This window comes from Peromyscus eremicus, chromosome 15, assembly GCF_949786415.1.
Source record: "Peromyscus eremicus chromosome 15, PerEre_H2_v1, whole genome shotgun sequence".
NCBI classification, from domain to species: domain Eukaryota; kingdom Metazoa; phylum Chordata; class Mammalia; order Rodentia; family Cricetidae; genus Peromyscus; species Peromyscus eremicus.
Genome location: NC_081431.1, coordinates 47,349,889 through 47,368,047, shown reverse-complemented (window position 1 = coordinate 47,368,047; position 18,159 = coordinate 47,349,889).

Sequence of the window (18,159 nt, the reverse complement as noted above, 5' to 3'; positions counted from 1 at the left end):
AAAAGTCACCTCATCATTTTTAAACATAGTGTTATGATAAGTTTGAAAACTTATTTGGCTTATAGTATAGAATCATTAAATATGAGTGGTGGAGTATAAAGTGTAATGTAAATTTTCTAGTAAGTTCAGCACTGGTACATGAACCTAAGCCATTTTCATCTACTCTGTGAATGGATAGTTTTAATGGCACCCTCCTCTGTGGGAGCCCCTAAAAGATTTTAATATAGAGCCTGAAAGGATGATCTTAAAGTAAAATTGAATTTCTAAATTGATAGTTGCTTTTAAGTATAAAGATGATGTAGCTAATTTTAATTTAGAATAAGAAGAAGCTGTTATAGTCCATTAACATTTCAATGCTCATGTGTCTAAAAGTCTTTCAGTTGATGAATGTAAGAACACATTAATAGCATTTATTTATATAATTTTGAAAAGGCCTTATACTTTCATAGTTCAATAAAATCAACTATGAAATTTTATTTAAATTTTAAAAATGTTTTACTTTAATTCATTTAAGATATGTCTTAGAAGGAAAATTCACAGAGATTAAGTTTTATTGTCACACACATGCACATAGACATATGACAAATACTTACTTTAGAATATATCATGAATTTATTCTTAAGAATAAAAGGTATTAACCCTAAAGAAATTTTAAAAAGCAGTATGGAAACTCATTATATAAAAAGCTTCAAACACAAATAAAAAAGAATTTAAGTGACATTACCCTACAGAGGGAACACTTCTCACCTCAGAAGCCATATGTCATTAAATCAAAAGCCAAATGTCAGGAATGGGTTGTTTTATTTTGAGAAACTAGTCAAGGGTCACAGAGACCCTTAAAACATTAGACGATATTACCATTATTTTTGATGGCCTACCAGAACATGATGGTTAAATATTTTGGCTGAAGATGCCACACATATTGTCTACAGGACATGTAAGAGTCAGGTTGATGTTGAATTTGAAGCTTCTTTCTTACTGGCTTGCTTTCATAATACAAGGAACTGTAATTTAGGCTTCTTGGTGAAAATGCCATGTACACTTTTACCCAGCTCCTTAAGCTAAAATCATTACGTTCTTGGCAATAAATGTGCACTGGTACAATAGTGACATGATTATTGTTGGAGTAACCAACAATTCCAGTTTTCTAACTGGAATTGAGGCCTACCACGTAAGGTAGAACCCATGCCTGCAAATGTCAACTGGAAAAGAAATGGCTGGGTAGGTTACTGACCACATTTTTTATATTGCTAAATGGACATGGTGCCAAATATTTTCTAAAAGCTCATGTTTATATTTAGTGATTACTGCATCTGTTCTTCTTGGGGAAGCTTTTTGGTGGAGGAGGTGACTGATACACAGATACACCACTGGTTAAAATACAGAGAGTAAGAGATGTGGGTTGTTCAGCCCTAAACTGATCATTTATACCGCACCTCTTCTCCCCAAGGCTCAGGGATCATTGTGTATGAGGAATCAGTTTGTAAGAGACAGAAGTTGTGGAGGACTCTGTGAAACAGTGTTTTCCACATACACCATACCTGTTACACACATGAATGCACAGAAGATGTGGTAGATGCTTTGCAAGACCTTTGTAAAGATCAAGCTGGTCATACATGCCAACACCAATGGGGATGTGCTCTTGAAGTCCCCTCCCTAGCTAAGGCACCCCTGGGAACTGATAGCTTCTGGGAAGGGTGCTGCAATTTTCTTCAAGGTCAGTCCCATGTAGGTTGTTGATGATCCAGGGAACGGTCCTACAACCATGTGCATACTGGCCATATCAACGTGCCTTAGTGATTGAAAGAAAAGTGAGGACATCAAGTTGGATGGAACACATTTAGTAAGGAGGACCTAGGAGGAGTTGGAGAAAAGGAAAACACATTGCATATTTGTATGCAATTCTCAAAGAATAAATAAAAATATAGTTATAGATGCTACTGGTTTTATTGTCTTTCTCTTTTAATTTCTCTTCTGAAATTGAGAATCAAAGCCAGAGAGTTGTGCTTGCTAGGCAAATGCTCAATCACAGAGTAAAATATATTCTATTAACTGCTAAATTTAGAATGTGCCTAGTATTTATTAGAATAAAGAACTCTTCCTGCTAAAATTTAAGCATATATTAATACACATGATAACATATGCATTTGTTCATAGGTAATGTATTTATTTTTGTTCATTGAAATATAGAGAACAAGGGTGAATAAGACAATTTTTTTTTTTTCGAGACAGGGTTTCTCTGTGTAGCTTTGCGCTTTGCCTGGAACTCACTTGGTAGCCCAGGCTGGCCTCGAACTCACAGAGATCCACCTGGCTCTGCCTCCCAAGTGCTGGGATTAAAGGCGTGCGCCACCACCGCCCGGCCGACAACTTCTAATTGTTATTTCAAACAATTGAACTAAAAGAGTAAAAATTAGGCTAGGTATGTAGATCATAGGTTGAGGACCTGACTAATAAGCACAAAGCCATGGTTTTAATGTCTAATAATACAAGAAAAACTAAGAGAAAATATACTTAAAAATATACCATTCTGATAACAGCAACAACCACATGTTTGAGTATAACTAATTCATTTTCTTTGAAAGAAATATTTATTTTACTAGTTTAAGTCAATTTGATTGTAATGAGAAAAGTTTTAACTCAAAGTGGATCATGTTAATGATTCTCAAACTCTGATGTGTTTTTCTTTTTTTTTTCTTTTTTTTCTTTTTTTTCTTTTTTTTGGTTTTTCGAGACAGGGTTTCTCTGTGTAGCTTTGCGCCTTTCCTGGGACTCACTTGGTAGTCCAGGCTGGCCTCGAACTCACAGAGATCCGCCTGGCTCTGCCTCCCGAGTGCTGGGATTAAAGGCGTGCGCCACCACCGCCCGGCTCTGATGTGTTTTGAGAGGTTCGAGAAGACCTCCTTCACCTTACTGGCATCCACAGGCATCCATCCACCCAATGATTCAATAAGCCTGTACTATGGCTACCTACTGCCTTATTAAGCTCCCAGGTGTGGCTCGAATCATAGATGTTCTTTTAATAAAAAAACCCTGGTACCAGATATTAAGGTAAAACCTGAAAGATCAGAGAAGCAGAGCAACCTCCAGCCACACCTATTACCTCACCAACTCCGTTGACTGAAATCCTCTGAGTCTTCACCTGGAAGGGTCTCAGCTAAACGGAGACTTAGTTCCTGTTTCCTCAGGCTTTATATACCTTTCTCTGCCCTGCTGACAGTTCCTGGGATTTAAGGCTTGTGTACCTTCCCAGTACTGGGATTAAAGGTGTGTGTCACCACTGCTTGGCTCTGTTTCCAGTGTGGCCTTGAACTCACAAAGATCCAGAAGGATCTCTGCCTCCCAAGTGATAGGATTAAGGGTGTCTGGCCTCTATGTCTAGTCTAGTGGCTGGCTCTGTCCTCTGATCCTCAGGCAAGCTTTATTAGGGTATACAATATATCACCACACCTAGGTTTTGCTCACTGTCTATGTGTGTAAAAAAAGCAACATAATTTCAAGGTGTATGATTCAAGTAACATGGAAGCAATGTGGGTTTTGTTTGTTTTTCTAAATATTTTGTTTTTCTGAGCAACACCTGTCATATTTAGTGTTTATCCTCAGACAGATTTCCCTCATATCACAATATGACAGCCGGCAGAAACTGAGACAAAACTTCTTTGTTCACTGACAGTTAAAAGGGAAGAACTTGCTTTTAGAATCACAAACTATTAGGCTTTTCTGATGTCTTGTTGGACCAACATAAGCATACGCCTAACTATGAAAAAAATAATAGTTACCAGGGAATTGTGTTATGTGTTAAGGTTAAGCTAGGGTTTCTGAATCATACCATAATTGGGTTTAGAATTATCTCAGTGTCTTTAATCAGAATACGTTCAGGAAATTATTGGTGACATCTACTTTGCTTAGATATGCTGACTTCCTTGATGGGATAGCAGATGAACAAGACTTGTGTCCTGTTATAATGACAGAATGGGATAAACAGTGGCAACTAGGAAGCACTAGATCTGCTTCAGAGTATGAACAGAAATACATTTATATATCAATATTTTATTTAAAAATTTGGAGAAAAGAAAGGCAATCCATGACCTACAAGTTAGTGATTAAATAACTATAGTGATTTTGAAGTAAATACATTTCTCCTAAAATTATATTTTAAAAAATATAATTATTTCACTTCCCCTCATACTCTTTGCCATACTCTTCCTTCTTCCACACCCTCCTCAGTACATATAATTTATTTACCAAAATTGTTTTCTACAAGTCATAGAACCTAGAAAATTTTTCTTTACCACAATAATTTATCAGGAGAATTTTTGCCTGCCTTAAAACAATTTTTGAAAGATTGAAATATTTTGAGGTTTTCTGGTATCCTTCTTTCTAACTTTAAATTTTATGACTTCATTATAGTAATCTCTCGTTAATTTACATATACTGTTAATCTGATATTTTTTAAGACCTTTTGCATATCCCAACTTCTACAAATCTCCAATGACTGAAGGAATTTGGAGCATGAATTCTGATTAATGAAAAGGTAGTTTCAGCCATATTTATGTATCATACAAAATGAGTTAAGCCAAAAGTTGAAAAAGAATTTTAGTGGATGTCTAAACCACTAAACCATTCAGATTAGATTATCAAGGATACTATTACTTGTTGAATTAATGAGTACATTTTTTATGAAATGTAGAAAATGTGCAGTGTCATAAAGAAAACAATGAATCAGTCAAATTATTGTCATTTATCTAAAAAAAATTGAATCTATTATTAAAATTGGAGACCAAATGTACCCATCCATAAGGTAAGGGCAAATGAACTTTAAATGAACTCAGACAACCTTAAACTGTTCTAAAAAATAATGATCTGAACAATAACTTTGTTTCTCATTCCATAAAAACTAATGGGATGAAATGGATATTAAATTGATAGAGTTGGAGGAAAGGAGTCCCTATGAAAAGCACATTAATGATCTTATTCCCATTTTCTCGGCACATTATTCCAATTCCAACAGGGACTTCATGTAGCAAATTGCTATGTAAACATATTTATTTCCCTGTTTCATTTCATTTTTCTTTTTTTAAATTTATTTTTATTTCATCTGCATTGGTATTTTGCCTGCATGTACGTCTGTATGAGGGTGTTGGATCCCCTGGAACTGGAGTTACAGACAGTTGTAAGCTGCTATGTGGATGCTAGGAATTGAACCTAGGTCCTTTGGAAGATCAGTCAATGCTCTCAAACACTGAGCCATCTCTTTAGTCTCCCCACCCCCCATTTCATTTTCAAGTGAACATAAGGGTACCACAGATTCATTTAAAATTTCTAACTACTGGGCAGCAGTGGTGCACACCTTTAAGCCCAGCACGTGGGAGGCAGAGCCAGGCAGATCTCTGTGAGTTTGAGGCCAGCCTGGGCTACAGAGTGAGATCCAGGACAGGCACCAAAACTACACAGAGAAACCCTGTCTGAAAACAAACAAACCAACAAAAAATTCTAACTACTAAAAACTGTGGGGAAATCTACACAAGAACTATTTATTTTTTATAGGAAAAGATTTCAGTTTTATATCTAAATTCTGTCCCTTTCAAGGTTAGCTTGAAGCAATAGTGACTAGAAAGGAGACAGAGAATCACAGATTAACTCCTCTGGGAAAAGTCTCTCAGTCATGAACTTGAGTAACTAAAATAAAAAGTAATAAATAAATTAATTAACAAATAAAACAAAAGATGACTCTACTAAACCGTCCTAAAAATGTCTTACATTCTTCTTTTCAAAGGATAATGTTGGTGGTCTTTTCCATTGTTTGTTTCAGAGAGGGGTAAATATTTATTTTACATGCTTTAAATTAGACAAAAGAAAGTGAAAAAAATGTACATGTAGAATAAATGATATACAATTGAAAAATATGAAATACACGTGTATGGAAAATCACAATGACCTTATAATTAACATTTTAGAAATAATGATAATTAAACGTGAAAGCACCTATTCTGTTAATGTTTCTTTTCTAAATGAAATCTCTCTTATTCACGACGTAATAAAAGCTGATGTATGCTAAAAAATTGAAAAAACTAATTTGCTTTACACTTTTTTACATTTATTTAAGACTTCAGGTTGGTAGCTTCAAAAAAAAAAAAAAAGGATTTAACATTTCATCCAGAAAAAATCCATCTTTATTATTTAAAAAAATTGTAATCATACTACAGTTACATTATGTTCTGATTCCCATTCCTCTCACCAAACCTTCCCATGAATCTAGCTTGTTATCTTTCAAATTCATGGCTTTTTTCTTTTTTGTTTTACATACACACACATATACACACACACACACACTAAAACACACCCCTTCCTAAATATATAAACACAACCTGTTCAGCCTGTGTAATTATATATATGTATATATATATATAACTATAAATTTAATGCATATAAAATATTATGTATATGCACATTTTTCAGCGCTGACTCTTTGATATTGGATAGCTATTGGTATTCAATGTGCTCTTCCCAAGGGAAGTGAATTCTGTTCTGCTGCTGCCCACATTGTGTCATTGCCCACAATATGTGTGTAGTGTTGAACTCTACTGAGCCTACCCTGTCTGTGTTAGCATGTCTATTGAGGTCCTTGTTCAGATCAACATTAGGAAGTCACACTGGTGAGGTTTCATGGTGTAGCTCTGGCATTTCTAGGAGACAAAATATCACAGCAAATTCCCTGGTTCTCTGGCTCTCACAATCTTTCTGCCCCCTCTTCCTCAATGCCCCCAGAGCCTAAAGTGCAGGATTGGCCTTGCATACAGTTGTAGATGTATCACTTTTGACTTGTTCTTGATTACATTTTACTTTGAAAAAGAAGAGCAACTGAAGCCAGTCACTGGGGAAGGTGGAAAATAACGGCTGCCTGAGTTTATCATCAATGGGGTGTAAGTTTTTACCTGAAGAAGAATGGAGGAAGAGACCAACCAAGAAGTGAAAACTCCTTCCTACTAATGTGATTATCCTGTTTTACATATCTGTTACTATAGTATCAACGATGTAAATTTCAAGTACATAACAAAATTAAAATACATAAAATTGTTCTTAGTATATAACACAGGCTAAAAATGTGAGTTATTTTAATTTTGTATGTACTGCATTTCATAAGACTACACAAATAAATTTTCTTTTGCATATAGTTTTTTTTTTCTGTTTAGGAGGAATCCTTGGAATTATCTTTGTTTTCTAGGGTGTCTTTGTGGCACAAAAGGAGCCATAGTACCAATACAACAAAAGAGGCAATACTTGCAAAGGAGGCAAGATGTGGCCCAGTAGAAATTCAGTCAGAATAAAGAGACCAAATTCAATTTAAACGTCTAGTCCAGGGGGAGAATATAAAGATAGTGTTCTTCAGTGAGAAGACACCTACCACATGAAATTTAGTCTACTACAGGGACAAACAACAGTCTCTGCCTTCTGGTGTTGAACCCATTTCTCTAAACCTCCAGAGACCACCAAGGAGCTGGTTTCTGATGCAAGCACATAAGGGTCCTTTTATTGTCAGGTTCAACCTGGGTCACCGCATGGCAGATGGAAGGAAATGTAGCAGCTTCTGCGAGCCCAGGTGTAAAGAGTTTTTATAGGGAAAAACCACAAGCCAGGAATTACATGCTTTGACAGCTTGGGATTGGTAGAAGGGATAAGGAGCATGTGATTTTTTGGAAACTATTGTTCTAGACTTTTGGTGCAAAACCACATTTGAAACTATTGGGTTGTACTTTTGGTGGGGAACCACAACCCGCTGAACAGGTTTATTTAGACTGCTCAGCAGGATAATCTAGATATCTTCAAGGGCCATAAACTACAGACAGGATGTCTGCAGGAGCATACTGCTCTGTATCTGTTTGAATTGTCATGGCATATTCCTGAGGTCCTTCCTCGAATGAGTACAACAGGTGGTCTAAGATGGTGGCCCTTCCCTAAGATAGGGTCTGTATTGCCTTCACACTGGCTTCTCCTCTGCCTGCTAGCTTTTCCTCTGCTGGCTTCTCCTCTACCTGCTAGCTTCTCTTCCTACTGGCTTCTCCTCTACCTACTGGCTTCTCCTCGATCTACTTGATTCTCTGCTGCCTCCTGGCTTCTCCTCTGCTGACTGGCTTTTCCTCTGGCCTCCACAGCCAAGGGACATGTACTTTTAGATGAAGAGACATTAAAGGAAATGAAAATATGTGAAAGTTTTGTATTTATAAGTTGGGAAATATATCAAAGAGCAATACTTGAGTCATGGGAAATGCCTGAATGAGTATACATCTATTTAATGTTCCTTCCCTTCCGACTCTTACCCCTCTCCAAGCTTAGCTTAGCAGATGGGAGCATTGAAGAAGAAATGAGTAGTGAGGAATAAATGTACAAATCAATTGCATAATTTATATACATATGCATTTGTCTCCCTGAATTTAGTGGTATTTTGCGTTTAAGTGTAATACAGGAGGGAATGCAACTCATTCAGAAATAAATTCAGTTGTATTCAAGTTTTGGATTGACTTGTAGAAATGATGACTGTTTAAGTTCATTGGTTTCCATGCAAATCAGTAAACACCTGGTCTGTGAATGTGAACACATAAGTAAGAATGAAACTTTTAAACCTGTTCTTACTAGTTCAGCTTTAATGAAGGAGTGAAAAAATGGGTCAGAAAAAATAGATATGATATATAAGTATATCACATTTACATGGATTTCATATATATAAATATTTATGTTACTACTCCATGAGGATGATCCTATTTTGTTCTATTTGACCTATGTATGTACTGAACATGTATAGCTCCTCAAAATATTATGTGTTTGATGGAAGGCAATACACACTTAAATATAACAATTTAGAATATAGATTTCAGTATCAACATCATCAGTTTATTTGTTTATTATTTTTAACTTTTTATTGATTCTTTGTGGATTTCACAGCATCCATCCCGATCCCATTCATCTCCCAGACCCTTCATATTCACCTTGCAACCTCCCCGACCAAAAAAATAAATTTAAAATAAAAAAAAACCCTGACACAGTATACCCTTTAGTCCACACATCTTAAATTGCAAGTGTTCATTGCAATGAGTCATTATTCTGGTTCTAGGCCTCTGGCTTCTGGTATACTCTCTGTCTGTACTGGGCCCTCATTGACTCCTCTTGGATATCCTGTTGTTGCCCTGTGTCACGGAGATCCTGCAGCTTTGGATCTGCAGGACTGGCCTCTTCACATGCTCCAGCAGTTCATAGATGGATTGGGTGTTAGGGAAGGCCAACTCATAGCCCTGGTTCTGAGCCTGGATTGGTAACTGGATTGGTCAGCTAGTCAGCTTTTCCTCGTTGTCACCACTAGGGTGAGCTTGGCTAGCTCACCCTGTGCAGGAAGGAGCTAGGAGTGGGGGTGTTCCGCCCCCCCCCCCCCCCCCCCCCCCCCCCGCTTTCAATCCCTCAGGGCCAGTTCACCCACACCTACACCACCGTACACTACCAGGGACAGTTCTACTGTATTGCCCCCAGGAGGTGCAGTGCCCACTGTCCTGAGTGCTGCCGCTTGTGAGGGGCAGAAGCAGCTCTCCCCTCTCAAGTCCAGCTCTCCCACCTGCCTAAGTTGAGAAGGGTCAGGGGAGGGCATTTTTTCCTCCCCACACCACTACATAGAAGACAAGGGGGCGGGGCTACCTCTCCCACTCTTAATGCCCCTCTCCTGTCTGCAGCAGGTGGAAAGTGGCAAGGGGGCATTACCAATTTATTAGTTGAACAAATGAACAATTCCTTTACTTCATCGTCCCCTGGTTCTCTCCTTCTATTAAGTAGCAATGAGCCCGCCTGTACCTGTTTTCTACATTTATTAGAGAAATGGTATAATGAATATGGAGAACTTTGTTCCAAATCATGTATACTACCAACGTTTATTATGAATAGTAATTAGAATTCTTACCTACAAATAATGAGAGTCAATGGGTCCCCCCAAATGTCTAGACTGGAATTCAGTGCAGTTAAATTAAACTAAAGGAAGAGGCACTTCTGGCAAACTGCCTGGTTGCCTCTTTCTGTAGAGGAAATAACTGAAGGTGAACGATGATAAGCTTGAGTCTAACCCACATCATCAGTAGCCCTGAAGAGATGAAACAAGAAACATTTTGTAGCTTGACTATGCAACATATTGTATGCAAATTGTAATACGAACCATCTGTGAATAATTGCTGAGTACCACATTAAGATGGGATGACAGTTATAGTATGTTGTTGAAATGTATTAAGTCTGACAAAGGGCATGGTAATAAACACCTGTAATCTAAGTACATAAGTGGTTACAGCAGAAGGTTATATAAAAATCCAGGGAGTAGATTGCTTAATATCTTAATGAAGAACTAAAGAAGGGAAAACCAGTTAAATAAGTATCTTTTTTCCCCACACTAAGATTCTATTTTTCTTCTTACCATGCTTACAGAAGCTTTTCAATTTCAATACACAATGAATAGCATATAGAAGCTTTTCAATGTAATTTTTAGACCAAGTTAAATTAGAAATGAATACAACAGTCCACATCTTCTCAAGCTTATATCTTAGTTATTGTCTTGTAAATTGATGTCTCTAGACAACCAAACCAAAAATATTTTAATGGAATTACCTGTGGCATCATCAACAAAATATAATCTTTAGCAAAATAACAGAAGAAATAACCATCTAGCCATAAACCACTGATACACTAACTACAATTACCACACACACACACACACACCAGCAGACTTTGGCTTTTTATCATTTATTCTTCATGAAAACAATTGGATCAAACCTTCCTCGGTGGATTTACTGAGTATCCATAAGGGAAATATGACATTGTAAGCATGCTACTAAGAAAGCCCTCAAAATTACAATTCTTTCATGAGTACTGCCCTCTCTAGACTTCAACTGCTTTTTTGTATACTAGTTCCTGTGTACTCTCTAGAAACATAATCCTACAATTTAAGTGAATGTCTGTGAGGCATATTTTGTGAGTACAAGAATATTAATGTAAAATAAATATTAAATAATTATAATTTATTTCAAAATAATAAAAGTTAATTGTGAGTTCTGGAATATAGCACTTGAAAGAAGAAATTTTAATAGTAAAATGCAATATGTTCTTACCTTTAATTAAATTCTCATTCTTAATCCTCTTTACTAGCTTTAATTTCAGTATCTCTCCCTATAGCTAGAGATACACAGCACTTCAGCAACTTTATTCAAGGGCAGAATAAGGCCCCTGAGATAGCTGCTTCATAACTGCTGAAGAAGTTGGTGCAGTTTGTAATAATACAAATGTAGAGCCTGCTATTTTTTTGGCACATGCACATGCATAGTTTCTTTAAAAAAGAGAATTAGCAGTTGATAAGACAATTCAAGGAACACATTACCAGCTGAAGTCAGCAACACTGGAAATAACGATATTTTAATTGTGCTATGTTTAATAATGCCATTTTATTAAACAGGAAATTATATTTTGTTCTAAAGAATCATTAAATACTTCCTATTAATTAGACTAAATAAATTTAAGAGAGAGGGAGAAAAGAAATGTCTTCAGGTATAATGCAGTGTTAAGCCTGGGAAAGGCTTGACATGTTTTAACCTTTTGTACATCTCTCTGGTTTAAATTGTCACTATGAATCCAGCCCAAAGGAATTATGATGAGCAATTTACCTGCAACACTTAACCCACCTGACAGATAAGCTGTTCAAAATGTAGCACAGCTGACATTAAGTGGATTGTTTGGATTAAAGTTGAGCCTAAAATAATAAAACATCTGAAATCTTATAATTCCTCAATAAAAACAGTTTTTATTCAAAAATGTTAAAATACTTGACACCATCTCTTCAAGTGCTTCCTTAATTCCTTGACTTCATTTCACGGCATAGAGAAATGTTTAAATGCATGAAACCAAATTTTATAGCAACTACAACTAGCTATTAAATTCATTTTGAATAATTGAATGCAAATTTTAATATGATTTCTACAATACTACACTCAGGCATAGTTTTTCAACATGATTTAAAGTTTAATGGCTAGAAATGTGAGATATGTACAAGAAAAATCTTTTAAAATATATCCGTGATTCCTTTTTAAGCATAAGATAGCACTGGACAATGAAAAGGTTGTACAGGGGTGTGTTGAGTTTGTCTAAATTTTCATACCATACATTTTATATATATATATATATATATATATATATATATATATATATATATATATACACATATGTAAATGTGTGTGCATATGCAGCCATACATGCTGTGTGTATATTACTGAGTTAAACTCCATATGCATTTTAAGCCAGAGATTTGGTTCATGTGCTGTGCATATTGATGTATCAGTGAGGACTGTGTTGAATCTAAAGGAGTAAATGCTGCACACTGATTAATACATGGCATCTCACACCCCTCTTTGTGCAGATCCCCTTCCCATCAGATGCAGTCTAAGTTTTGCCTTAGTTAATACAGTTCTTGGTTCCTGTGATGATCTTCAAGAATATCTTATCCATATTTGCTGTACTTATCAAGCCTACGTGTATGTGTAAAACACACTCATCTTGTCCACATGTATATTTGCTGGCAAATTTAATATCAGGGTATGTGCCCACATTCTTCTGTTAAGAAAACAGAATCACATACAAAATGTCTTCTCCTATTAAAAGCAACAATATTTTTAGGAATTGAAGGGCATTCTCAGGTCCATGGCAAAGTGGCTTTCAAATGAGTCCCAATTTCTTCAGATACATTCTCTTTAAAATTTGAGATTAAAGTCTTGCCATAATAACTAAGAAAATAAGAAATCAAAATAACTAAACTTTGCAATAGTAAGTTATTTTATTAATATTTTTCATACTTTATAAGAAATAAAATATACTGGCTGTATCCTTGAACACACAGAGATCCGCCTAGCTCTGCCTCTCAAGAGCTGGGATTAAAGGCATGCACCACCACCGCCCAGCTTCTGCCATGCCTTACTATTATCTCTGATCCCCATGCAACTTTATTTATTAACATACAAATAAAATCACATTTCAGTACAAATAAAATATCAACATATTTCCCCTTTTCTATTTTAATAAAAAGGAAAAAGGTTATAACTAACATAAGAAAAACTATATACTAAAGTACAATAACTATATACCATATATACAAGTAATAAATACCTAAACAATGTCCAGTCCATTTGTACTTGACAAATTCAGAGAAAATAATTCCATTATCTATCCTTTAATCTCAATACCAACCATAGAAGACCTGGAGGTCTGTACAGACAGGCAGTGACGAGGCGGTCATGTGGTTGGGTTTACAACCAATGAGAAGGCAGAACAGAAAGTCTATGTAAAGACAAACACACAGGAAGTAGGTCTCTTGGCTGAAGAGGATAGCTGCAGCAGTGAAGGGTAAGGATTTTTAGCTCTGACCTCTTGGGCTTTCATCTTTGAAAAAAAAAACAGAAAAAAAGAAATAAAATATAACTTTTGATTAAAATTAATTTTGTCTTGATGCCTAATATATATTTTTGTATTCTCCTTTTCCCATTGATAATTGAGATTATTTTTGCCCTACAATTACTTGAGCTTTACATTATAACAGTGAAACTGGAGATTTCTATAAGAAAGGGATATTTTGAATTTTTTTCTTACATTTATTGAAAAATAATATAAAGAAAGGAAAAGTACATACATAATTTTAACCATTATTTATTGAAGATGCCTTTCTTTTCAATAACAGGTATATTAAGAAGGGTCTAAATTAACCTTTTCATATTTTTTTTTATCTTGACACTGTCCTCTCTACACTGTGCTGTAAGTAACTCTGCCTGCAAAAATCACCCTGCTTATGGGCTCCAGCCAACTAAGTTTTACCTGAGTAAAGCTTCATCCTTAAACTCTTTTGTCTGGGATAGGTCTTTTATTTTTATCAATCAACATAGAATATCAGTAGTTCTAACTCAAAGAAATGATGAGATTAAATTATGATAATTTCTTTGTCTACAAGTTAGCTGTTGATCTTTTTAAGTTATTGCAAACTCTAGAGGATGCTGTCACTGGTATAATCAACATTTGTGCAATGGCTACCCAGGTTGGCATCATTCAATATTATTTTGTTACTTTAACTTCATATTTGTGTTATGAAGTACCATACACAGACCACAATATAATATAAAGCACATTTTAATGGTAATATTAATCATCGGGAATTAAACTTTTTTGAAGCTAATCTCTAAGGAGGCTTTTGTTGTCACACTTTAGAGTACTTAAGCAATCTTTTGCTCCATTTTAACTTAACACTTTTGTCTATATTCACCAAGTAAAATGTTAGTGGTTTAAAGATAGGGGCTATTCAGCAATTACATTCTCATAATATATTGTTAATGAACAAATACGGTGTCCACAAGCAAATTAGTAATGTCTCCTCTCCCATCTCTTGTATGATGTATAAACTGATAAGTGGAGCCTTGTTTTATGCAAGAAGAAGGAAGAAATGGGCACAGTATGCTCTCTATCACAGATGGTAGAAAACTGGCCAGTGTTGTTCAGTAGGTTCAATTTTTGTCATAGAGAAGTTCATGTCAATCATTTTCTTTGTGTAAATCAACCCAGGAAGCCTGGTTCCTAACAAAAACTGAGGAAAAGATCATTCCTCTGCATTGCAATGTATGAAAAACCTGTATAGTTTTTAAAATGTCAATTTGATATTTTCAGCTTTTTGTTTTTTTGTTTTTTTTCATTTTGATTTATTTATTTCTATTATCAGCTTGATACAGCACAAATTCTTATCCTAACAGTGAAATGTTTCATTGAGGCTTGCCCAGTAATTGAGTAAAACCAAAACTTATTATAAGCTACAGTTATCCTAGGGTCCCCCCTGCTATATAGCCTCCCTGGTTCTGTGGGTTGCAGTCTGATTGTTCTTTGCTTTATATCCACTTATGAGTGAGTACATACCATGTTTGTCCTTCTGGGTCTGGGTTACCTTACTCAGGATGATATTTTCTGGTTCCATCCATTTGCCTGCAAATTTCATGCTGTCATTGTTTTACTGCTGAGTAGTACTCCATTGTGTATATGTAACACATTTTCTTAATCCATTCTTCAGTTGACGGGCATCTAGGTTGTTTCCAGGTTCTGGCTATTACAAATAATGCTGCTATGAACATAGCTGAGCATGTATCTTTGTGGTATGATTGAGCATTCCTTGGGTATATGCCCAAGAGTGGTATGGCTAATCCCAGCACTTTAATGGGATTAAAGGTGCCTTTTTATTTTCAGCTTTTTAATACAACAATTTTAACGTAGATGTGGTTCATACTTGTAATACAGCTATGGTAGGAGGATTAGATTAGATTTTAGTGCAACATGAGCTATATAGTGAGTTTCAGGCCTTCCTAGGGTAGAATGTGAAGCATAGAGTATTTGCTGATCAACTTATTGACAGTGGAACCCCATATGTCATATTGTTCCCTGTGAAACACCCTTAGCACACCTCACAGACTGATTGTAGTAATAAAGGCAGACTGGGGGTTACCTTATCTCTTCTCCATGTTGTAGGTGAAGCAAAGAGACTTAGGGAACTTGTACATGTCCCACTTCACGTTCTAAAAAGTCAAAGCTTTCCAATACCAAACTATCTGAGCACTCCTGGATTTTATCAACTTCCCCAGTTTACATTAGTCCCTGCAAAACACCCATGGCTGTCAGGTTCACTGTAAGCCTAACACCAATTCCTTATGCCAACTCAACAGTCAATTTTTTTTCTACCTGAAACTGTAGGTGGAGAGCCACAATACTTCCTCACATATACTTTCCTCTACTTTTCCTTTGTAGATTCTTGCAACCTGCCCTTCCTTAGCTTTTCCTTCAGTGCATTACAGATCAGTGTTCACCTCCTTTTTATATCCAGAAACCCATAGCATCATAAAGTCTAATACCTTATCTTTGCCAATATCTGAATTTGCTTTGAGGTCTTAGTGTTGACTTCTACAAAGTCTGCCTTTGAATAGTTCATTCTTACAGCCGACTCTGTCCCCTAGTGACTGTGATGCTATTTCATGGAGGGAAATATGACACAGTTGAGGATGTGCTCCCAATGTCCAAATATCAATTGTCCTCTCCTTCACATCCTCTTGCCTCCTGATGGTAATATTCTCAAAAGGTACAAACCTGGTCTTTTCTATTAAAAAGGGAAAAATGTCCATTTAACCCATAACTGTCCAATCTTTGTCCTGTGGACATAAAAACAAACCAAGAAAAATTGTATGTGTTTGTATTTCAAATTATTCCATTTAATCTTATTTTTATCCACAATTTTTCACTATACACTCACATGTTTTCTTATAAAAGCTGAAAACAAAAATATCCACTGTTAAAATCAGTATCCAGTAGAGGTAGAAAGTTTGTAAGAGCCAGATAGATATTTAGGGATTTGCTGTGTGATTGGATCTTCTAATAATGTCAGGAGCTACACCAATATGTTCTCATAAACATTACTGCCCAAAGATGAGTTGAATAAGGATGAAGTCTACAGATGTGACAAAGGGATAAAATATATGAGTCCTCAATCCTACACAAAGAAATACAAGCAACTAAGGAAGGCTAAAAGAGAGAAATAATATTCCCCAGGACTTAGTGCACTAATTGGTTAGTTATCCACAAAAAGATAGCTCTGAAAACATATACATACAAATAACATTATACAGATTGAGCAGAACATATATATATATATATATATATATGTGTGTGTGTGTGTGTGTGTGTGTGTGTGTGTGTGTGTGTGTGTGTTTAATAATGAAAAATGAGGCCATGAATTTGAAAGAGAAGAAGGAAGAGTATATGGGTTGGTTTGTAGTGAGAAATGTAATTATATTATAATCTCCGAAATATTTTTTTTAACTCAATACCCTGTTGATTACTTAGCTTCTATAAATTGTGGTAACTTTTTAAACCAGAAAAAAAGTGAAAGAATGTGTAAATGATATGGTTGAAGCTTACATCTAATTTTCTCAGATACTCTAGGATACAGAATGTCTCCTTGTACATAAAACACTGCCTGTCATTTTCTCTTGTCTGAATCCAAGTGGAAACTATGTTTCCAACTGGATTTAATAATTCTGACATGTCAGAAGTTAGCCTAAGCTTTGGTGTCTAAACAAGTTAGTATGAGTAGTATATAATGATATTATTTTATCAAACATGTTATTAGAGAATAAAATAATATTTTACATATCTATGATTTGCCGGCCTGCCTGCCTTTCTTCCCTTCCTTCTTTTTTCTCCTATTTTTTTATTCTTTTTTGAATATTATGAATATTTAGTAGATGGCTCTCAATGTAGTCAAAATTAGCCATTCTTTTTAAGAAAAGATGTCAAACATAGAGAAGTGGTGGATGGTGAGAAAGGATAGCCACTAGTGGTGGTGTATGTGTGCTTAAGTGCCTCTGTGTGTGTGTGTGTGTGTGTGTGTGTGTGTGTGTGTGTATGTGTGTGTGTGTGTGTATGTGTGTGTGTGTGTGTGTGTGTGTGTATGTGTGTGTGTGTATGTGTGTGTGTGTGTGTGTGTGTGTGTGTGTGTGTGTGTGTGTGTATGTGGAAAGGAGGCTATGCTTGCCATAGTATAGCTGTGGAGGTCCGAGGACAGCTTTGGATAATTGGTTCTATTATTCTATATTGATCTGGGTTCTGTGGATCAAATTTAAGTCTCCTTGCTTGTGTGCCAAGTGACTAAACCTACCAAGTTTCCTCATCTGTTCCAGTCTCCCTTTTAAAGAAAAGTTTAGTTACGGAAAAAAAATATCAAATTTTGGCCACTCATGCCTAAAAGACATTTTATAGCTAATAAAGGATAAGAATAAAAATTTCTCTAGCATTTGAATTTTTATTATGTAAATTTAATTCTCTTCATTATTAAGTACAAAATGGTGGAGTCTGGTATATGTCATTGTTTTAGTCTAGAATATTCATGTAGCTCTAAAATGGGACGTATAAAACAGCATGTAGTTATAACTTCAAAGTTATGAAGCTTAAAAATCCCAAATCAAGATGTTTATAGACCTATATTCTTTCTTTAGAAATCAAGAAATAACGACTTTTACTCTCTGCAATTTTAGATAACTTTTAACATACTGTGCCATTCGTGGCCTGCAAATATTT